The following is a 25,031-nucleotide window of genomic DNA, read 5'->3' on the forward strand; positions in this document are numbered from 1 at the left end:
AGATAACACACACATTTGGTACCTGGCAATGACACTAAATGTATCCATATACAACATGACTTCCTATAAGGAATGTTTTGACAAGAAAATTTAAGATTATTTTATGTGACCATATTCTCTTAGCTACACTGTGTGGACTTGTCACCTCATAGAGGGAAGTAGGATTTGAATTTGCTTATGCCTTGTGACATAAACTCATTAAATAGTACAAAATCCAAACTGAGTTTATCCTAAAGGTTGTTTCTTTTAGTTTAAGTTTCATTCTGGCTAATCTGTAATGTTTATATTTGTACATATACATATATATGATATATATTTTTTATTGTGAATCTTAACTGTTATGAACTATTCCTGAGTTGTATAAATATATAAAATATAAACTGACAGGTAGTGTACATATCAAAAGATACTGACAATAAACAACCCTTGAGTTGAATTGGTTCACCAGGGGGTCAAGATATAGAGGAGAGTGGCTAGTGTAGGGGAGATAGCCTGGAAGAGAATTAAGGGGTAAAAGGGATTGGAGGGCACAGTGCTTATGAAGAGAAAGGTTTTGTATGGGAAGGCAAGGGGAGAGGTAGGCAGATAAGGGGATTTTGTAATTCTTGAACATCTAAGTGGTACATTTATGCATCATGGCAAGATCAAGGATCTGACTATCTTTGTGTGTGGCCGAGGTTGGGTAGAGGCATAGCTCATGGGAGGTGAGTAGATTGAAGAACTGAGTATTTAGGGTATTTGAGGGGGAATCAATATGTGTGCTGAAGTCCCCTAGTAAGAGGGCAGGGGTTGAGGAAGAAAGAAAAATTGTCAGCCAGGTGCATTGAAGAAGGAGAGGCAGTGATGAGGGGTGGGAGTGATGGGGTCAGGGTGGGGACAGGGGTGTGTGGACAGCTGTTACCAGGATTTTGATTGGGTAGAAGATATGAATAGCATGAACTTCAAAGGAAGAGAGGCTATTGAATGAAGGAGGAAGGGGAAAAACTGGAAGCACTAATGGGGAGCAAGTTGTTTTCCAACTCCCTGCCTCAACCCCTTAACCAGTGAGCCAAGGAAAATGAGTGAAGGCACAACCAGTAGTGGGAAATGTGACCAGGGAGGCTGTATCATTAAGGGGAAACTGAGTTTCCATAAGAGCTAGTAGATGGAAAGAGTAGGAAAGGAATAGATTTAAGATGGAGAGAAATTTGTTTCCTATGGAACAGACTGGATAGAGTTAGGCTGAATCTTTGGAATAGAAGGGTTGAGGGGAATGGGAATGAGGAATCACATGGCAGGGGAAGTAATGTAACTTGCCCAAGGTCACCCAGGTAGACTCAGATTCAAGTGACCCAGGTAGATGCAGATTCAAAAATAGATCCTCTTGCTCCAAATTCAGAACTCTTTCTATTATGGACATTGATTTCAAATTAATTTCATTATGGACATTGATTTCAAATTCAAAACAAATTTTCATAGTTGGACACAGGGAGGGAGAGCATTCCAAGTATGGGTGTTGTTCAGTTGTTTTCAGTTGTGTCTGATTGTGAGGAAACTGAAGCAAACAGATTTAAGTGACTTGCCCAGGGTCACATAGCTAGTAAGTGTTTGAGGCCAGACTTGAACTCAGGAGGATGAGTTTTCCTGATTCCATGCCTGGCACTCTATCCACCACACCACCTAACCACATAAATATGGGTGCAAAGGCACAGGTAAGGAAGATGCTATGTTATGTTGAAGGAATAGCAAGGATTATGGAGTATTTATGGGGTGAGTAAGGTATAAGAAGACTCCAGAGGTGTAGATGGGAATAGATTAAAAAGGGCTTTGAATTCCAAATAGAGGATTTTATATTTCATCTTGGAGGTATTCGGGAGCTACTGGAGTTTACTGAGTAGGGGAGGAAAGGAGTATCATGGTCAAACTTGTGCTTTAGGAGGATCTCTTTGGTAACAGAGTGGGGGATGGATTGTAATTTGAGGTAAGGAGACAAACCAGCAGCCTATTGCTGTTGTCCAGGCATGAAGTGATTAGGCCCCACACAGGGTAGTGGTAGTGTCAGAGGAGAGGAGGGGGTTTCTAAGAGAAGGTAGAATTGATAGGACTCGGCAACAGATGGCATATTATTATCAATATTTTTATTTGGCAGATTGAGCTTTTGAATTTAGGAGTTTATGTATGTCTTCAGCTCCATACCAAGTACTGTCACCAACATGTGCATAATTTTGGACAAACATGTCAACCTAGTTGTGTTGAAGGCCATCACAAGTTTAATGTGATGCTTTAATTTTTTTGATTTATACTAAATATTTTTCACAGTGTCAATAAAACCTTTCCCTCTTTCTTCCTCCACTGTCTAACTAGACATGTTCGTCAGTGTTCTTTGTTCTTGATATCATGTCTCTGTTCCACAGTGATTAATTTCAAAGTTATAAGCTTTCATTGGTGGCTTCATTTAATTAATCTGCAGTAGGCATAGGGACACTAGGGAGGAGAAATGGCCTGTTAATAGAAGCAATCTCACTAATCAGCATCCAGAAGAGAAGGAAAAATGTAACGATTTGATGGATAAGGAAGCCTTGGGAACAATTTCAAATGTTGTTTAGATTGTAGTAGCTCCAAGAAACAAAAGGAAAAAAAATCCCAACAATCCATTCTTGTGTCATTGCTGATTTGTTGCCTGCTTGGTAACCAACCAACTCTGTTTTTTCATAGATTCCATACATTTTCCGTAGAAATAATTTCCCTGGGCTCTCAGGAACTAGGTTAGAACAACTTAGGAGGTCAGTAATTTTGGAGACAGATGATCTTATGGGTACATGCTCCCAAAGCATTTCTATTTTTTTTTTAAGCAAAGCACATATAATTTTGTTTTTTTGAGCTAGCTCAGGCTTATATTCCTAAGTGCCTGTTAGACAAGGTAAATGCATGAGGTCACATAAGTATTAAGTAGAAAAGCCAAAATTTAAACCAAGAGCCTCTAACTTTAGATCCACAAGTCCTTTCACTGTCTAACACTTCTATGACTTTTTGAGTATCCCAAGGTTAAGTGCCAGAATATAGATACAGATGGGGAATCCAAGTATCTGTGCTCTCACAGTTATATGAGGTTGGGGAAGTATTTCACTTCTGTGGTCTTAAAATGAGACATTTGGATTAGATAATCTTATATCACCATCAAGCACTACATCTCATGACCTACATCATAAAGATGATGATGTGATATTTAGATACATTATCTCATTTTAGCCTTTGAACAACTCTTTTAGATAGACATTATAGACATTCTTATTCCCATTTTACCAATGAAGAAATGATTTAACAGAGGTTATGACTTGATACAGGTAGTATCAGAGGCAGAATTTGAATCTAAGCCTTCTCTAAGTCCAGCATTCTGTTCACTTAATGTTGCCTCTGTGAGAAAATAATGGGTTTTGGGGGTCCCAGAGGTCCCCCATCGGGAGCCTGATCTCTTTCAGAGCCAGCTCAGAGGCAGTAAAGTTGGAGCTAAGACTGAATAGAGAAAATAGAGATTAAAACTATGCCTACCTGAAAGCCTTTCCCCTCAAATGGTCTGTCCTCTGGACTCTGACCTTAGCATGTACTGCTCATTTTCATATGGACCACCTTTAAGTCCAGTAAACCAATAGATTTGAATGATGCTAGCCAATTAGCTTTGAGCAGTGTGTAAGGGCCGCCTCTCCTCCAGACCACAAGGAGTTTAAGCTCTCTTGGCTGGGACACTGGAGGAGGCAGCCACGCAGCCCCCTCACTCTCTTTCTATCCTAGGTAATGTAGGGCTTCTGAACTTTCAGAGCTATGTACTCTCTCTTTACTAACATTTAATATGCTTTAATAAATGCTTAATGCCAAAGACTGGTACCATAGCCTCTAATTTATAAGGAGACAATTTATTAGAAACCCCAGCTAAGTTCTCTAAAACCTAGAACCGAGGCAGGCACCCCCATATATTTTCTTTTTCTTTCTTCCTTTCTTTCTTCCTTTCTTTCTTCCTTTCTTTCTTCCTTCCTTCCTTTCTTCCTTCCTTCCTTCCTTCCTTCCTTCCTTCCTTCCTTCCTTCCTTCCTTCCTTCCTTCCTTCCTTCCTTCCTTCCTTCCTTTCGTGAGGCAATTGGGGTTAAGTGACCTGCCCAGGGTCACACAGCTAGTAAGTGTTAAGTATCTGAGGCCAGATTTGAACTCAGGTCCTTCTGACTCCAGGGCCTGTGCTCTATCCACTACACCACCTAGCTGCCCCAACGCCCATATATTTTCAACCGACACACCTCTTAGTGAGAAACTGACATGATAGGATGGCATTGTGAATGGAGATCAGTCATTCAATTATTAAGTGCCTCCTATGTCAGGCACTGTGCTAGTCACTGGGGATACAGAGTAAAAAGAAGATCAACTCTGCCTTCGAAGAGTTTACCTTTTTTGGGGAGAGACATAATACACAGATAAAACTACATACAAATTAGATGACAAATTAATTGAAGTTAATTTTCTTTGGGAGTGGGAAGGGGAGGTACTAGCAGCTTTGTAGGCTCTGCAGTGGTTCTACAGTGAGCTGTGTGAAGGAACATGGGGATGTTGAGAGGTCGAAGTGAGGACATTCCAGGCAGAGCCAGAGGAGTTAGAGGGAATGCTGTGAAGAACAAAAGGAATGGTGTGGGTGGATTGGGAGTGTGTGAAGAAGAATACTATAGAAAGGGTGAAATGAATGGTCATTTGGAACCAGTTATGGAACATTTCATATGCCAAATAGAGGAGTTTGTATCTGCTTCTAGAGGTGATGGAGAGCTATTGGAATTTATTGAGCAAGGAAGTGACACGGTCATATGTGTGCTTTAGGAATATCACTCTGCCAGTTCTATGAATGGTGTGTCAGAGAGGGGAGAGACAAAATGTAGGAGACAAAATGAAGAAGCTATTGGAGTAGAAAGAAATGTAAAGAGGTGTAATAAATCCATCAGGTAGTTGGAAATTTTGGCCTGGAGATCAAGATAGAGATGGATGGTATAGGGCAGAGGTAAGATTTCAGAGTTAATTGTATAGCTTTATCTTTCTGCATGCTCCAAACTAAACTCATCATCTACCTATGGGACCTTTTTTCCACCTGGCTACCCCATTTATGTCAATGGCAGCATAATATTCAGAAGTTTGAAACCCTGTAGTTATTTATGACTACTCCCTTTTTTTTTGGTGAGGCAAGTATCTGAGGTCACATTTGAACTCAGGTCCTCCTGACTCCAGGGCCAGTGCTCTATCCACTGCACCACCTAGCTGCCCCCATGCCCTCTTTTTCATTTCCTTTATACAAGTAACCAAGAGGTCCCATGGATTCCTATTCCTCATTTGTCTTATATTCTTCCTCCTTCTCTGTTTGTTGAAGGAACGAAAAGAGGGTGATGCTATTAGTATATAGCATGTATATTCTTACTAGCATAATTACAATTGCACGATTAGCATAATTATATTAATAGCATATAATATGATTCTGGGTAACCTCCCATGAATGACTGCGCTTAAGGATAAGCAATGGATACCTATGGAAGTCCCATATGGGAATTCCCTAATGACCTCACAAACTTGACAAGATTCTACCTTATCCTAGGAGATTGGGAAGGAGACTTGGGACACTGCACATCATCTAGCTTCTAACAAGTCATTTTAAATTCCTCCCTGTCATGAGTATCTGTGCTTTGATCTATATCCATAAATAAATTTTAACAAGCAAAACCCCATGTCCAACTTTTCTCAGTATATATAAAAAAAAGTCTGGCATCCATTCCTACTGCCACCACCAAAGTCTGGACCTCATTATCTCATGCTGCCAGAGCTTCCCAATTGATCTCCTTCCCACCATTTAATGTATCCTGAAGACTATCTTCATATTAATGAAGGCAGTGCTTTCCTCATATCATTCTTTTGCTTAAGAATTTATGATCTATATGATAGTAACGTTTTAAAAGATAACGAACTTTGAAAGATTTAAGACCAATTCAATGACCAAACATGATTCCAGATGACTGATGATGAACTATGCTGCTCACTTCCTCACAGGTGATAGATTCAAGCTATATAATGAGACATAAATTTTTGGACATAGCAAAATGCATGATTTTTTTGATTATGCACAGTTTTTTTACACAGGCTCCTTTATTTATTTATTTATTTTTGAAAAAGTAGTAAGCATTTTTATTATAGTTTTGGGTTCCAATTTTTATCCTTCATTTCCTCCCTTCCCTCCCCCCTCCCTGAGGTAGTAAGCAATCAGATATACGTTATACATGAACGATTATGTAAAACATTATCATGTTGGTCATTTTGTATAAGAAAACTTTAATAAAAGAAAAAAATGGAAGTGAAAAATGGCATGCTTCAGTATGTGTTCCATCAATATCACTTCTTTCTTTGTTTTTTTGTTTGTTTGTTTGTTTTGTTTTGTTTTGTTTTTGCAGGGCAATGGGGGTTAAGTGACTTGCCCATGGTCACACAGCTAGTAAGTATCAAGTGTCTGAGGCCAGATTTGAACTCAGGTACTCCTGAATCCAGGGCTGGTGCTTTATCCACTGCACCACCTAGCCGCCCCCCACTTCTTTCTTTGGAGGTAGATAGCATGTTTCATTAGTCGTCCTTTGGGATTGTCTTGGATCATTGTATTGTTGAGAATAGTTAAGTCATTCACAATTCAAACAATATTTCTGTCTCTGTGCACAATGTTCTCTTGGTTCTGCTTTCTTTACTATTCATCAGTCTTTCCAGGTCTTTCTGAAATCATCCTGCTTGTCATTTCTTATAGCACAATAATATTCCATAACCATCGTAGACCACATTATTTGACAAAAACTGCTGGGAAAACTAGAAAACAGTATGGCAGAAACTAGGTATAGACCAACATTTCACAGTGTATACTAAAATAAGTTCAAAATGGGTACATGATATCCATGAACTTTTTTTTTTCCAGATGAACTTTGTTATTATTTTTTCTAGATCTATAAATTTTTTTTGATAGTTTGATTGGTACAGCACAAAATAAATAAATTAACTTAGGTACAATTGTCATTTTTATTATAATGGCTTGGCCTACTTATGAGCAATTAATATTTTCCCAATTATTTAGATCTGTCTTTATTTGTGTGAAAAGTATTTTGTAGTTATGGTCATATAGTTCCTTTGTTTGTCTTGGCAGGTAGACTCCCAAGTATTTGTATTGGCCACAGTTATTTTTATTTATTTATTTCTTTTGGGGTGGGGCAATGAGGGTTAAGTGACTTGCCCAGGGTCACACAGCTAGTAAGTGTCAAATGTCTGAGGTCAGATTTGAACTCAGGTCCTCCTGAATTCAGGGCTGGTACTTTATCCACTGTGTCACTTAGCTGCCCCCGGCCACAGTTATTTTACTTTTTTAATTTTTAAAATTAAAAAAATTTAAAATTTTATTTTTATTTTTTGCAGGGCAATGGGGGTTAAGTGACTTGCCCAGGGTCACACAGCTAAGTGTCAAGTGTCTGAGGCCTGATTTGAACTCAGGTACTCCTGAATGCAGGGTTGGTGCCACCTAGCTGCCCCCAGCCACAGTAATTTTAAATGGAATTTCTCTTTCTATCTGTTGGGCTGATGATTTATATGTGCTTATTTTGTATCTAGTAACTTTGCTGAAGTTGTTAATAATTTCAAGTAGCTGTTTAGTTGATTCTCTAGGATTTTCTAAGTATAACATCATATCATCTGCAAAAAGTGATAGTTTAGTTTACTCATTATGTATTCTAATTAATTTATTTTTCTTCTCTTATTTCTATAGCTAATGTTTCTGGTACAATATTAAATAATAGTAGTCAAGGAAGTGAGATGGCAAGTTTTCTTGGCCTGTATTTATTTATTATTCCTTATAGTCCAGCTTTTTAAACTGGGGGTTGCAACACCATATGGGGTCATGTAGCTGAATATGGGGGTCACGAAAAATTTGGCAACAGGAAAAGGTTATGTATACCTATTGTGTGTGTGTGTGTGTGTGTGTGTGTGTGTGTGTGTGTGTGTGTGTGTGTAATATCAGTCTTGGAATCATCCTTGGCTCTTCTTTCTCTACCACTTCCCATTTTCCCTTTAACTACCAATGGTTGTCATCTGTATCTCAATGACATATGATAAGCAGTTCAGGGCTTTATCTCCTCTTGAATGATAGCAACCTCCGGGTGAGTCTTTTTTGATTCCAATTTCTGTCTTGTGCAGTTTTCTCTCTCATAAAACTATTTTAGTATTGCTAAAATACAAATATGGTTACATCACTCCTCTACTGAAAAACCCTCAATGGCTCTCTGTTCTCAGGTGAAGTGCAATATTCACAGCCTCACATTTAAACCCCTCAACAGTACAGTGCTTGTCTGCCTTTCTCATGTTATTTCATATTAATTCCATTCACCTGCTCTCTGTTTCAGTCTAATTGGCTTGTTAGTTGTTCCCTGTATATGGCACTTCATATCTTATCCCCTTGCCTTTATATGGGTATTTCCCCTGTTTTGAAATGCACTCCTTGTTTATCTCTTCTTTTCTGAATCCCCTCCTTCCTCCAAGATACACCAGCAGGGAACTTCCCACAGAAAGCTTTTCTTGATGCCTCCTAGTTATTAGCTCTCTTTACTTTTTGAAATACCTTTGTATAAACTTTTAATTTGCTGCTCCCTCTCTAACTGTGGGCATCTTCTCCCCTATAGACTCTGGGCTGGACTCTTTCTTCTTTTTCTTCTATGCTAGCTCACATGGTAGTCTCATAGGTTTAGTCATCATTGCTATGCATATAATTTTCAGATGTATATATCTGGTCTTAGTTTTTCTGCTGTGCTTCAGTCACAAATGTCCAGTTGCTTTTTAGACACCTCCAAATGGATGTCCCAGAAGCATCTCAAATTTAACAAGTCCAATGCAGAACTCATTATCTTTCCTCTCTAAACCCTCCCCATTTCTGAATTTCCCTATTACTGACAAGGATATCTTCTTAGTCACCTAGGCTTACAACCTTAAGAGTCATCCTTGATTTATCAGTTTCACTCACCTTATATTCTAATCCATTGCCAAACTGTCATTTCTTCCTTTACAATATCTCTTGTATACATCCTTTCCTCTCTACCCATACATTCACAACTCTAGTTTAGACCCTTATAACCTTTTTCAGGACCACTATAGATAACCTTCTGACTGATCTCCCTCACATTTTGTCCTCATTCCAATCCATGCTTCACTCAGCTCAACATGGTTTCAAAGCACAGGACTGAACCATGTCATCCCTCCTGCTCAAGGAACATCAATGACTCACTACTGCCTCCAGGGTCAGACACTGAGTCCTTGTTTGGCATTTAAAGCTCATCATAACTTAGCCTCTTGCTGCCTTTCCAGCCTTCTTAGATCTTATTCTCCTCCACATTATGATCCAATGATACTCTCCTTGTTGGTTCTTGCACATGACCATCCATCTATATCCATATGCTTTGCCTTGGCACTACATGTTTCCTTATGCCTGCAATATGCTACCAACTCATCATTCCCTCTTTGTTTCTCTGGCTTCCTTTAGGATCCAGCTCTAATACTGCCTTTCACAGGAGTTCTTTCCTGCCCCAGCTGCCAGTGCCTTCCCCTTTCAGATTACCTTCATGTATTCTGTGTATATCTTGTATATAGTTAGATATTTACATCTTGTCTCAACTATTAGAATGTATGCTCCCAAAGATCAGAAATTTTGAGGCCTTTTTTTCTTTCCTTTCTTTGAATTACTGGTGCTTGGCACAATGCCTGTCACATAGTAATGGGTAGGAGAAACATTTAACTAGCTTCATCCTCTTTGTATACTATGAAAATACTTTGGATTCATATATAGCAGTCAGTTTTGCTTGTCTTGGAAGCTGGTTTATAGACCTTTGATAATAAGTTGAGAATTAAAGGGGTCATAGAAAAACACACTTGAGTAGTGATATATTTTACACAGGCATTGAATATAAATAAAAGATAAGCTTTAGGTGGTTGAAAGTGTGGTATTACTTTGTATTACTTTGAGGAATTTGTGTTTAGTGTGTGATTGTTTTAGGAGTAGACCTTCTATGAGTGGAAGGTTTATTGATAGGCTCACCACCATCTGATTATCACCCCATCCTTTGGGTTTATTTAATTTTTTCCCCTTCTTTGCTATCTAATTTTAGCCACACTGGGCTAACTTCTGTGTGCCCCAAATATATCATGTATTTTCTTGTTTCTATCTTTATTTATATCAATCCCTGTGACTACAGTGCTTTTGTCCACAATAGTATTTCATTTTCATATGTATTTCTTAAATATACTGTCACATCACGAGGTCCCAAACTCTGATATTATAAGCTTTTAATTTTGCACAGTGCTCTGTAAACAATGAGCAGCTAGGTGGGGTGGTGGATAGAGTGCCCAGTCTGAAGTCAGGAAGACTCCTTTACCTGAGTTCAGATCTGCCCTCAGACATTTCTTAGCTATGTGACTTTGGCCAAATCACTTAACCCTGTTTGAGCTGGAGAGGGAAATGGCAAACCACTCTAGTATCTTTGCCAAGAAAACCCCAAATGGGGTCATGAAGAGTCAGACATGATTGAAAAATGGCTGAAAAACAACAACAAATTGCAAGCAATGTCCATTTAATAAATGTTTATTCTTTGTTGATTCCTCTTAAGATTTATTTAGATTTTCAAAGTTGAAAACTCTTCCATATCACTTGTGATTTGACCTTTTTTTCATCTGACTTGAAGGTGAATACTTCTATACATTTTGTCTCTTAATGAGAATGTGAGATTCTTGAGTGTTGGTACTATTTAGCTCCCCTTTTGTGTTCTCAGTATTTAGCACAGTGCTTGGCACATCATAGTGCTTAATAAATGCTTTTCCATTCTATTCTTGACATATGTGTGGCGTTGGTCACAAGTGGTATGAGGTTGTTGAGAGAATTTTACTTGCTCAGCATTGCAATATGAAACAACTCAAAAAATATTTTACTGCTAGTCCAGGAGTAATAATAGTTCACATTCATGTAGTATGTATAGTTTTGGGAAGTATGCAGTACAAAGGTTATCTCCATTTTACAGATGAAGAAAATGAGACTTAAAGGTTGTGATGTAACTTTAGTCTCTTAGCAAGGAAGTATCAGAGGAATTAATGGCATGCCAGTGTTTGATTCCAAATCCAGTGCCCTTTCCACTGCAGCAGTCTGTGCCACCATCATATAAGAAAGTTATATTTTTCTTTTAGTTATTTTTTTCTTTCATTAAGGTTTTATATTTTTAAATAAACATTTTGTATATATATATGTTTTCAAGTAATAGTTTAGAGTTAAATGTTTTAGATATTTTCACATGGCAAAGTATGTCACTAAAGCATTTCTAGATTTTTAAAAATGATTAGATGGTATCATTAATTATATAGTTAGGTATTTAAAAAGAGGCATTATTGCCATGGAAGAGGAAGAACATTCCTTAAAATTAGGGAGGCAGGGATTCAAGTTCTGCTTCTGACATGTATGTATGTATGTATCCATAAATCTGGGCCCATAACAACTTCTCAGTGCCTCTAGTAATTGTCTAGGATAAGAAATTATATATAAATTGCTGATTTGCACCAGAGGAGAGATTTCTCATACCACGTGTTCCTTGTAGCAATAAAATCAGAAGTCCGGTTATTCTGTCTTTTCTCCCCTCAAATAAATCCCCCCCAATTTTGTATCTGTAATTAATTCATTTATGTCATAGAGTGGTTTTATGATTAATAATACACATTTTTAATTTTAAACAATGTGATAATGACTTAACTTCATGAAAAATTGATAAAGAAATTTGCATATTTTTAAAAGTTGATTTTTTTCGGATTACTTCTTAAACCAGTTTTAGTCATTTATTTACAAGTAGTGATCCTTAGTCTGGGAAACAGCATCATTTGTATTTGATATTACAGTTCCTTAAAAACAACTGTGGGGGGCAGTTAGGTGGCACAGTGGATAGAGCACCTGCCCTGGATTCAGGAGGACCTGAGTTCAAATCTGGCCTGAGACACTTAACACTTAGTAGCTGTGTAACCCTGGGCAAGTCACTTAACCCCAATTACCTCACACACAAAAAAATTTTTTTAAATAAAAAAAACCCCACACAACTGTGAACAAAAAACTATCTGCAATACCTAAAAAGTGTAATTAGGATACATTTATTTTCACATGCATATATATGTAGGCACATGTATGTATATCTATCATCTATCTATCTATCTGTCTGTCTGTCTGTCTGTCTATCTATCTATCTATCTATCTGCCTGTCTGTCTGTTTATCTATCTATCCACACACATGTCTTTTGTGGTGGTCTGTACCTATCTCTCTCTTTTTTTTCCCCACTATTTGTAAATAAATTTGCCCACAACTTATACTTGTCTAGCTAGAACCTTCCAACTAATTGAGAAATATTTATTGAGTGCTTACTATATGTTCAGCAGGGTACTGTGGAGAAATCTTGGGAGGATGGGAACTAGAGTTCATAAGACCTTAGGAAGAAAACAATGGACATGCATCCTAGACTTTCAGAATATAGAATGTTCAGAGAAATGAGAGTCATGATTACATCACCAAAGATTCTATTGACTTCATTTATACATTTCTTTCTGCCTCATGAAGTCATTGACTTCTGTTTGGTCCATTCGATTTTTCTTGTGTTTGTTGCTTGGACAAAGTTTTGTACCTTTTTTGCCAAGCAGCTAATTTTTTTTCCAGTTCTTTCTTCCGTGGCTCTCATTTCTTCTCCATTTCCCACCTCCATTATAATAACATTTAAAAACTATTTTTTGGACTCTTGCTTCATCTCTTTGATGAATCCTCGTTGAGTTTGTGTTTAATCAGGGTTTTTTCTCTAGAGCTTTATAGATGTTATTTTCTTCTTCTGCATTTGTGCCTTGAGCATTCCTGCCAACACAATAGCTCATTATGTTGTGGTTCTTTGTTTGCCTTTTCTTCTAGCCTACTTCCTAATTTTGGATCTGATGTTAGGACTAGGCTCTACCACACTTCTGGAGGGCAGGTGTGGGTTGGTCCTGTTGTAGCATTTGAGTGGAGATGGTGGTGGTGGTGGTGGTGGTTTTACCTGTTTGGCAAATGCTCCCTCTTGTCTCTCCTGCTTGCCTGCTTGGTTTATGGCATTTGGTTAGCAGTTGATGAGTGTGGCTGGTTCCTGCATCTCAGGAGCCACTTCCTTAGTTGATGCCTGAAAGAGGGAGGCTAGATGCAGGACCAGTGGTTTGATGGGTACTCCTAGAGATTTTGTGCCTATCTGATGTCTGTTGGTAGCAGTTGGTTGTCAGTTGTTTCTGGTGGTGATGAGGAACATGGGCCTCTTCTCCACAGAGATTCTTTATGAGGACATTCACTGATGGTCAAGGAATTGAATCATAGATTCCCAAATAAACCTATCATTGAATGAGGTCAAACACTCATGTCTCCTAAGCTTTTTGTGACGGATAATATTTTGTCTATTAAACCACTGTATTCCAAGCAAGACACTAATATCTCTAAAATTATTGCAAAAACATTTTCCTGGAAATTCTAAGTATGATCCATAATTATTGTACATTTTCATTTTGTTATTTTGGTACAAGGAAAGACCTGCAAATACAATGAAAACTTTCCCAAAGATCTACTTATTATTTGAAAGACTACACATGCATTATATAAAATACTCTTCAGGATTATGGATTTTTATCAGTTAATGTCTCTTTTTATTTGAAAGCTGCTACCCTTATTGAAAGTAATAGGTTGTTCTGTTTTCTAGATGATGTTCTGGTTCTTAAAAGCCTTCTTGATTTAATTTTATTAAATTACAGGATTTATAAGGCAAGTGGGCATTTTGTTTTATTGAATAGATGGTGCCCAGTACCTTCACTCAGAAATGAATCATGAAATGTTAGGTGGTTTTCCGTGAACTGAAAAGAAAAACAGATAATGGATAATTCCACATTCATAAGAAGAACCTGTACTTCTATCTACCCTCAGCCCCTGGGGATGGCTGGATTTTTTTTTACTTCCTTGGGTGCATTTCTTACAGAAGGCGTTTTTCTTATCTATCAATTCTCTTCCTCTCAAAGTTACTTTGCATATACTTTGAATTTATTTCTACCTGTTGTACCCATTAAGAATGTGAGCTCTTTTAGATACTGTTTCCTTTTTAAAAACTATCTATAGTGCTTAATGTAGGTCTTTTACATAGTAGGTGCAAAATTACTGACTATTGAATTGGATAGATCAGTCCTACTTGTGAATTTTAAATTGCTATAGTTTGGTTAGCTTTACCTAGTTTTATATTAAAATGATAAAAGCAAAATAACTAAATTGTCCTTTGGATAGCACTTTGAATGGAAATGATTTGTGTTATAAAGTTGTCTCCTCATTGAAACTTTTCCTTTTTTTCTTCTCCCCTTTTAAACTTTTAAACTAAGATCTAGTGACTTGTGTTGTCTCTCTCCCTTCTCCCTCCCCTCCCCTCCACTCCCCTCCTTTCCCTTCCCACAGCTAGTAAGTGTCAAGTGTCTGAGGTCCGATTTGAATTCAGGTCCTCCTGAATTCAGGGCTGGTGCTCTATCGACTGCACCACTTAGCTGCCCCCAGGGTTAGGACTTCTGTAGCACCTTTTAAAAGTCGGGTAAGCCACAGGCAAGAGGGTGTCCATTAGTTCTGTAAGCAGATTTTAAAAGGTTTTTACAGTAAGCTAATTTACTAAGGTGAACAACAGTGATTCAGTTAACTAACATTTAGGAGATTTTATGCCTTCACATAAGAAAAAATGTGGTTTTATGGCTAGAGAACCAACTTTGGGGTCAGGAAGACCTCAGTTCAAGTTCTCTTTCTGACACATACTGTCTGTGTGATGCTAGACAATTGATTTAACCTTTTCTGGAGTTTCAGAATGTTTTAATTTTTAGAACAATTCCAGAATAAAGTTTTTTTTTTTTAACAGATAACTCAGTGAAATGATAAATGACTTGTCCAAAGTGATGCTGGTAGGAAGTAGGAGACCTGGGATTTGAATTTAGGCTCTTTGACTCCAGATACAGAGGTCATTCCACTGAATTTATGATTGCATATATGTATTATTCCTAATGTCTTTCCCATTGTTTGTGAACTTTCAGTTATAATTTTCTTGATTTTCATTTTCTCCAGCTTAGTTTTGAGTATTCATACTAATACTTGTCAGTTTTATTGAACTTAAAAAACCAAACCCACCTCCTCAGTTTTATCAATTATTATCAAGTTTCTTTGTTTTTGTTCTTAACTTTATAATTTATATTTCTTTTCTTTTTGACTATTGATTTCTTTCCTGGAGTCTTTAGATTCAGGCTTAATTAGTTTTTCTTTTTTCTCTCTTAATAATATAGTTGCTCATTACTATATATTTCTTGACAAGCTACTTTTAAAGTTTTTGATGGGCCACATTATTATTAAATAGTTTTATATTTCTTTAAGTTCAACACCACTGGTTTAAAAGAATGATTTTTTCTGTGTCTACATAGTTTTTATTATTTTTTTGTCATTCTATTTTTAAGTTCTAATTTTATCACTTTCAAGCCTGAAAATGCAGCATGTGTTAATTTTGTCACATTTGAATTTATATATTCTTAATGACCTGCTGCAGGATCAGTATTTTTGAACATTCCATGTATACCTGAGAAAGGATATGTATCCCCCATTTACTTCACTTAGTTTAAACAAGTAGTTCAGATCTGTCATTTCTTCATTGTTAGATTTCAAATTTGATTTGTCATTCTGATAATGGAACATGATAGGTTCCTCACAATTACTATAATTGTGTTAATCTTTCTTTTATTAATTTAAATGCTGAATTGTTTGGTGTACATACATTTATTCATTTTTCCTATTACTATTTTGTAATGCCTTGTTAGTCTCTTTTGCTTTTGAATTCTCCTTTAACAGATACTTTTAGGTTTTTTTGAACTGGCAGTTTACCTGATTTATATATATAGTGAGGCAATTGGGGTTAAGTGACTTGCCCAGAATCACACAACTAGTAAGTGTTAAGTGTCTCAGGTCGAATTTGAACTCAGGTACTCCTGAATCTAGGGCCGGTGCTCTTTCCACTGTGCCACTTAGTTGCCCCTACCTGATATATTTTAGACCAAACTTTGAAATCCCTGAATCTTTTGAGTAGGTGTTAGCAGTTAAGACCTACCCATTTAAGAAGGGTCAAGGTTGACAAGACGGGGATGTAACAACTTTTGGTCAAGCAGGAATGGGCAATTCCTGATTTTTTTTAGCATAATGGCCTTTTGAGAAATCCTGGATTTAGGCTGAGTATGTAAGTAGAGAAGGAGAAGCTGTTTCCCCCTTTGCTCACTTAAGGTTCTGGAAGGGGACATCCAGTAAGAGGCTCCATTGTCCCTATAGGGTACCAGTTTGAAGACAGGCCTCTTTGGACCTCATTAGAACAGGGGGTTTTTGAGGCCTCTCTTCATTCAAGGATAGATATTTGGATGGGGGCACTAAGAGGGGTTAGACTCTCACTTTCTCCTTGAGGGCAGGAATTATTTAACCCTCTCTAAGTATCCCTACCACTTAGCACAGGGCCTGGCACATATTACACTTTTTTTTTTTTTGGTGAGGCAATTGGGATTGTGACTTGCCCAGGGTTACACAGCTAGTAAGTGTTAAGTGTCTGAGGCCACATTTGAACTCAGGTCCTCCTGACTCCAGGGCCAGTACTCTATCCACTGTGCTACCTAGCTGCCCCTAGTAGACTTTTAATAAATGTTCATTGACTCTAATGAACATCAACTAAGGAAGTGGCTCCTGAGGTGCAGGAACCAGCCACACTCACCAACTGCTAACCAAATGCCATAAACCAAGCAGGCAAGCAGGAGAGACAGGAGGGAGCATTTGCCAAACAGGTAAAACCACCACCGCCACCACCATCTCCCCTCAAATGCTAAAACAGGACCAACCCACACCTGCCCTCCAGAAGTGTGGTAGAGCCTAAGTCCTAATGTATGTAACATTTATCTTAATGTGTTGTTTTGGAAAAAAGCTTTGTAAATCTTAAAGTACTATAGAAAAATGAGTCCATTTCAAGAAATATTTCTTAAATGACACATGTATATGTATGTATATGTATATATATATATACTATGTGTGTGTATGCATACACACACACACACACACACACACACACATATATATATATATATATATATATATATATATATAAAACCCTCCACTAAAGTCATAATCAAGTGACCCCTACTCATTTTAATGTGGAAGTGACCTTGTGTTCTCAAATAACTGTGCCAGTGGAGTATAAGCTCTAACAAGTTCTACCAAGATAAAAATACTTTAACTTTTAGCTGGTGATTAATTCTGTGGAAATACCAAGAGGCTTATCATCAGGAGTTGGACTGTCAGTTGATTTTTTTCTTTGTTTTTGCTCACTGCAACTCATGAAACCAACTTCAGTACTGTGAAAGGGGGAAGCTGCCTTCTTGGCGGATAGAGTTAGTTATGTTGATGAAATCAGAGATCTTTTGATTAAGGTCTGTTTAAGCACTGTACTAGGCCGTAGGGGACAGCAAAATGTATAGGAGGCTGAGTGGTGCAGTAGCTACAATGCTGGACCTGTAGTCAGAAAGACCTGTGTTCAAATGTGACCTCAGACATTTAGTAGCAAGGCATTTAAGGTTTCTCATCTGTAAAATGGAGATAATAATAGCACTTACCTCCTGGAGTTATTGTAAATCAAATGAAATAATATTTTAAAAGTGCTTTGCCAACCTTAAAGTGCCATATACATATGATTTATGTTATTGTTACTATTATTATATCTCATCTCTGCCTTCTATGAATTTATAGTTTATAGATATTATAAGATACATATTATAAGAAATGTTATAAGTGCAGAAAAGAGTACAACATGCCATGAGAACTTCAAAAGTGAATAAATTTTTTTGTGGATTAGATCTGAGAAAGGTTCATGGGCAACATTAGATTTGGGCCTTGCAGAATGGGTAGAATTTCAGCATTTAGAGATTGGGTATGGGGAGAAAGGGGAATGCCTAGAGAGGGTTTAGCATGAAGAAATGCTTAGAGGCGGGCTTAAGAGCAAAGATAGAAAAGGATAAAGGAGGCAGCTACATGGCTCAGTGGATAGAGCACTGGAACCAGAGTCAGGAAGACCTGAGTTCGAACCTGGCCTCAGAACTTACTAGCTGTGTGACCACTTAACCTCTGTTTGCCTTAATCCACTGGAGAAGGAAATGGCAAACCATTCCAGTATCTTTGCCAAGAAAATCCCATGGACATTATGTACCACAGGGTCATGAAGAGTTGGACATGACTGAACAACTGAACAATCACAATGAGAAGGAGAAGGATCATTAGTCTAGTTTTGCAGGACCATAGACTTTATGAAAAGAATGATAGGACATAAAGGGGGAAATGCAGGGTTTGAATATTAACCCATAACCAATGTAAACCTATAAAGGTATAAGACTCCGTACATGGAATGGCAGTATCCAAAGGGTAGCATTGAGGCATGTTCATTAGTGAGTGAGGATGATGATAGAGATACTGTCTACTGTGGATAGATATGCAGTTTAGTTCTAGGAGTGCAATGGAGTGAAGAGTTAAAGATTACTTTGTATGCTTCAGAGTTGATAAGTTGCACTTTTAATTTCTCCATCAATGACAAAGAAGTTGGGGAAAAGGTCACATTTAAATTAATTGGGGGTTGTTTCATAAGCTGCAATTGTTATCTCTGAATGTGGTATACTATTATGTTACATCAAACAAGAATATTTATTATGGACATTTGTGTGTATATACACACATATACATCTATATCTGTATCTATATCACATATTGTTCATTTTAGTTTAAGAAATTTGAAATTAAGAGTCTTATTGGGAAACCTGTTTTTTTTTCTTTTTCTTTTGGCACTCAGCAGTGCCTTTTATTTTGAACAGTATAGGAGCAGCATTTTGTATAGCACAGAAAGGACATAATTCCCTTAGGGAGTAAGAAGTTTTCACAAAGAACCAGATAGATGAGAAATTTATATGATTTATAATAGGTGAGAACTTTATCATAACATGTTAAACTCATCTGAAGATGTACTTAAGGCCTAAAATGAAACACCCAGGGACAGGGATAATAGGGGGAAAAGGATCAATGGATGAAATGGGATTTAGGGCAAAGAGTACAATTAGATCCATTGCTAGAGCCTTGGCTATGGTGCTCTTAGGTCATGATAGGAGAAGGAAGGACTAGGTATGCCATATCTAATATTCCCTTAGATGTGGTATACCTATTTCAGTCAAGTTATTCCTCTTTCTTTGTAGTGTGGGAGATATTTGGATTCTTGTTATTTCTATAGTAGAGCAGTTCATAATTTGAGAGTGATATATATTTTATTATTTTTTTTTGCGGGGCAGTGGGGGTTAAGTGACTTGCCCAGGGTCACACAGCTAGTAAGTGTCAAGTGTCTGAGGTCAGATTTGAACTCAGGTACTCCTGAATCCAGGGATGGTGCTTCATCCACTGTGCCACCTAGCTGCCCCCTTGGTAAATATATTTTTTATAGAGATGGGGAAATAATAAATCCCTGTTCCCCATTGCTTTTGGCATCAAAAGCCAGTGAACTAGGCAGGGGCCAACATGTGCAGGAATAATTTCTAATAGGTTAACACATTGCTGAAGGATTTATTTCAATGTGTGTGGTCTACTAGGTGCTTCTAGATAGCTTACAGAGATGAAGGAAACGTGTAGGAAAGGGGAAGTATCAAGAGGATCACACTGTATTAGCAACATTCTAACAACCAAAGACTTGGGGTGGTCTCAGTGGCATTGTAGAAGAAGCACTAAACTTGATTATTTGAATTGGGTTTGAGTCTCAGTTCTGATTCTATATTATCTTTGTGACTGTGAATTAACCTTTCACTTTTAGTTTCTTCATCTTGAACATAAAGGTAATGATGCCTGCCATACCTTCTTTATGTGGTTATGGATATTAAATGAGATAATATGTGAAAGTGCTTTGTAAATGGTAAGGTGAGGTCTAAGTATAAGATATTATCATTGTCATCATCATTGCCTCTATAAATTTTCTTATAGTGGTTTATTCAGTGACCTACCATTTGTGTGCCACAAAAAAAGCCATAGAGAAGCCATGAAATTAATCCATAGAGATCTATTTTAATTTCCATTATTACCAGAGATAAGATTTTAGGAGAAAGTCTATTTCTGATGTTTCTTACCAATAAGAAGTTGTTCAGTTAAAATAGCAAATCTTTAGTCCTTTACATTTATCCATATTCTAGCTGAGAGATAATTCCTTAGTTTTCCCCATCTTTACTGTGATAGAAGTTTCAGTTGGAGATGCTGGGTTGTGTTTATTACACATGGTTGGATTCATAGTGAAACCATCTCCATCAGCATCATAACTTTTCACCTTTTTAAAAAATTTAATCCTAAGTGAGAACTACATCCTGAAGCCTTCATGAGCCATTAGATATTTGAATATTTTTCTGCAGTTGTTCCTTCCAAGTAGGGACTTTTAATGTAATCATTTAAGAACTAATACTATTAAAGAATTTAGTTTTGTATATTTGATACTAAATTCCTTATTACATAGCATATTATTCTGTTGTCCAAATTCATTATTGTCCTATTATTGACTGTTATTATTTGGATATATGGTGAAAATTTATCATTAAAGAGAACAATTGCGAGGCAGCTAGGTGGCACAGTGGATAGAGCACTGGCCCTGGAGTCAGGAGGACCTGAGTTCAAATCCAACCTCAGACATTTGACACTTACTAGCTGTGTGACCCTGGGCAAGTCACTTAACCCCAATTGCCTCACCAAAAAAAAAAAAGAAAGAAAAGAAAAAGAAAAAAAGAGAACAATTGGGTATGAATTATGAAGTGGCACAGAATCATTATGGAATCAAAGAACTATTGAAAGTGATCTTGAGATTGTAGTAGTCCTGCCCCCTCCATCTTGTGTGTGTGTCCTTTCTGACATTCATATGGCTTATGTACAAACAGGATAGCTCTGATCTATACATGTTATCTTCTTCCTGGCACCCCTTTCCTTCCAGAGTTTCTGGTACTCTCTGTATTTGGAATTGTTCATGCTGGAAATTTTTAGTTCCATTGCTATATGCAGCTTCTTTGACCATGATATCACACTTGGGAAACTAATCAGACATACTTGATCAAGGTTTTTTAAAGCTGTTTGGTGTGAAATGATGAACATAGATCCATTGCTTGGGGGTAAATGATATAATGTTGCACATGATAGAGAGAAGGCAGTACTATTCACCAATTTTTTTCATTTTTTTCCTATCAAGATGAACAGCTTTTCAACTACAAAGTGTAAAGAAAACATCATTAACGAGGCATTGAAGCTAATGATCATTGCGTAGATAGTAAGAAAACACTTAGCTGTTTTAAATGAGTTCATGTCTTTAGGCTTAGATAAATGATATCACAAGGTATTGGAGAAGCTTGTAGATGTGAACTCAGTAACATGGTTAGTAATATTTAGAAAATCATAAATTACATCAGAAATAACAGATAACTTATAGTGGGGAAATGTTCTGGTTTTATAAAATATGTGTGTGTGTGGGGGGGAAGCTGGGTTGCAGAAAATGAAGACAAATAAGTTGATACTTGGCAGAAGTTTAGAGTAATTTGGTTTTTGAATTCTTAGCAAAAAAAGGGGTGATCATTAGAGGCCAGCATGGGAAGTTGGCTCCCAAGTATTTTATATATTTTATAGTTATTTTAGATGGAGTATCTCTTCATTTTGTCTTTTATTAGTTTCATACAGAAATGCTGATGATTTGTGTGAATTTATTTTACATCCTGCAACGTTGTAGAAATTTATTTCAATTAATTTTTCATTTGACTTTCTAGGGTTTTCCAGGTACACTATTATATTATGTGCAAAAAGTGATAAATTTTATTTCTTCTTATGCTTAGTCTTTCAGTTTCTTTATTAATAAAGAACACTACCTATTTCATGATAGAAAGATGATGGATTTATATGTAGAATAAGAAATGTATTTTTGGATGTAGCCAATTTAGAGATTGTTTGACTATGCTCATATGATACAAGGGTACTTCTGTCCCTCCCATTTTTCCTCCCTTGCAGTTAGGGTAAAAAAAAAATACAGAAATATAAGATATTTGTTTAAAGACCTGAGAGTTTATTGATTATAAATTCAGGTTGAGCCATCAATTTGAGTGAGGTGCCTCTTTAAAAAATGTAATTTTACATAATTTCAACTTAAGGGTCTCCCAGTGTGGGGACAAATTTTTAATTAGGGAGTGTTAGCTAAGTGGCTCACTGCAATATTGGGGCAAGGAAGGAGACCGGCAGCCTCCCTCAAAACAGAACAGGATTTATTTGAACAAGAATGAACTTAAAAAAAACAACAAACACAAACAGGATCAGTAGGATCAAGGGAAGGAAATAAAATGGGGAAAGGGAAATTATACAACCTGAAAAATACCACTGCCTAGGAATCAGCTGAGAATACACAGCAGAGCTCCTGTCACCTTCCAGCTTCCAGCCAGAATGCCAGGGGGAAAAAAACAACAACTTCCTTCCTCCCCGAACACTCCACACAACCCCCAGCCAGTTGGATGGCTGCTCTGACAGTCACATGACTGTCCTCACTAGGCTTCCAATCATTACAATTTTACCAGGTCCATGTAGGCATCGACGAGTGGTGATGACGTGAGGTGCCAGCGCCATGGCAACAGCTACAACCAGTGCGGAGCCCCAGGCCAGTGTGCACTGAAGCATAAAAACCTCAAATAACAATTAATTCTTTACACCAGTGTGTTCTGTGTTATTCAAAGAATATTATCTAGACAGAATGTATATTTTTGTGCCATAGTTTTTAAAATGACAGTGTCAAATTCAAAAAGTCATGAGGAAGATTGAGACCCAGGGGAGGAACTTGTTTTTAGTGTGTGATTGAAGGGGCTAAGAAGAGTTTAATCTCTAAAATGTAACTGTGTAGAAATATTTTAAGCATAATGATATGGGAGTGAAAGCAAGTACATGTGTCTCCCAGAGAGCAGACATAGGATCAGAGAGTAGAAATTATAATGAGACCAGTTTTGGCTTAAATGTAAGGATAGTGAATAGTCTCTATTATAAAGCTTTGGGCTTAATCATTAGAAGCATTTAAGTACAAGATGGATATTTCTCTCAGGAAATCCTTCCTTATGGGCTCTGCTCAGGTACAACTTCTTATGGGAAAGGCTTCCTAATCCCCCTAGTTGTTGTTGTACTCTCCTTTATCAATTTATCTTTATGTATTTACTCTATTTATCTTCATACCTTTTAATCACACAGTAGAATTTAAATGCCTTGAAGACAGAGACTTCTTTTGGACTTTTTGCACTCAGTGTCTTTTTAGTGCAAAGCTTTTTAAACTGTGGGTTACAATTCCATATGGGGTTGTATAACTGAAAGTGGGGGTCACAAAAAATTGGCAACAGTAAAAGGTTATATATATATATACCTATTTTATATATTTATATACTGGAGTCGCATAAAAATTTCTTGGGTGAAAATGGGTCACAAGTGGAAAAAGTTTAAGAAGTCCTAGAGTACATTGTATGCACTTATTAGAGGTTGTTCATGTACCCTGTACTTAGTAGATACAGAGTTAATATTTCTGTCATAGTTTATATAATGTTATTAGTAAAAGAAGCTTTAGAGTCCAAACCCCTAATATTACATATGAAGAAACCAAGGACCAATGACAGGTAGTGACTTGTAGGACATTGTGGCTACTTAATAGCAAAGAGAACATGTTTCTTGATTTCCCGTCTGCCAGACTTTTTATTGTGCCTTACTGAATAAATGAATAAATAGGAGTTGTCATCACATTGGGAGGACTTTGATTGGAACTAGGACATAGATGTGATACTATTGGATGTTAATGTTTCAGTGTTATGGGGAGAAGATTCTGACATGTAGTACAGTTATAACTCTCTTGCCACTATTAGGCTGTATTGATTTAATAAAATCTTGACTGTACATTTAAATGGCCAACAGTTTTGCCTCCTTTAAAACACTAGTGATGGTGACATAGTCACATTTATAACAGCCTATGTAAGACAGAATTAGAAAAGCACTGGTTAAATGATCATTGTGAAGTCTTCTACCACAAAGCAGTCTAGCTATTTTGAGTGAATACAGAACAAATTATATGTATTGAATGAAGAAACTGAGGATTTTTATGGCATCTCTTTGCATCTCAGAATTATTTCTGGGGTCTTCTTTGGGTTTTTTTGCCTTTGATTAAAAAAATGGAATAGTTACTAAAGAACTATTTAATTTTTATGGAGGGGAAGTTTCCATCAAAGAACAGCATTGAGTACATATGTTTATGCCAAATACACTTCTTTCATTGCACACTCTGACTTTTCAGTTCCTTTGGGTAGTTCTAGGTATATAATGTGGACCTAAACAAGAAAATATTAATTATAAGGGTTTTCTATTTAGTGAATATGAAAATATTTCCTCATTGGTGTAGGTGCTCATCATTGTGCCTGGACTATTGCAGTAGCCTTTTGGCTGATATTCTTGCCCCAAGTCTCTCCCCACTCCAGGCTATCCTCTATACAGCTATCAAAGTGAACTTCCTTAAGCACAAGTCTGACTGTGTCATCACCCTATTCAATAAACTCTGGTGGTTCCTTATCACCTTTGGAATCAAATACAAAATCTTCTCTGACTTTTTTTTTTTTTTTGGCAGAGCTATGGGGTTTAAGTGACTTGCCCAGGGTCACACAGCTAGTAAGTGTCAAGTGTCTGAGGCCGGATTTGAACTCAGGTCCTCCTGAATCCAGGGCCAGTGCTTTATCTACTGTGCCACCTAGCTGCCCCCAGTCTCTGACTTTTAAAGTCCTTTATAACCTGGTTCCTTTTTACCTTTTCAGCTTTATTATACGATCCTCTCATCAACATTCCTTGGTGTACC

General features: G+C 37.1%; 1 protein-coding gene across 1 annotated transcript in view; it reads left to right on the forward strand.

Annotated features, from left to right (window-relative positions):
- The window catches only part of SNX29 (sorting nexin 29), a 673,154-nt gene that overhangs the window by 211,303 nt on the left and 436,820 nt on the right, over nucleotides 1-25,031 (forward strand). The gene's annotated exons all lie outside the window — the stretch shown is intronic.

The sequence above is a fragment of the Dromiciops gliroides genome, chromosome 1 (genome assembly GCF_019393635.1).
Source record: "Dromiciops gliroides isolate mDroGli1 chromosome 1, mDroGli1.pri, whole genome shotgun sequence".
NCBI classification, from domain to species: domain Eukaryota; kingdom Metazoa; phylum Chordata; class Mammalia; order Microbiotheria; family Microbiotheriidae; genus Dromiciops; species Dromiciops gliroides.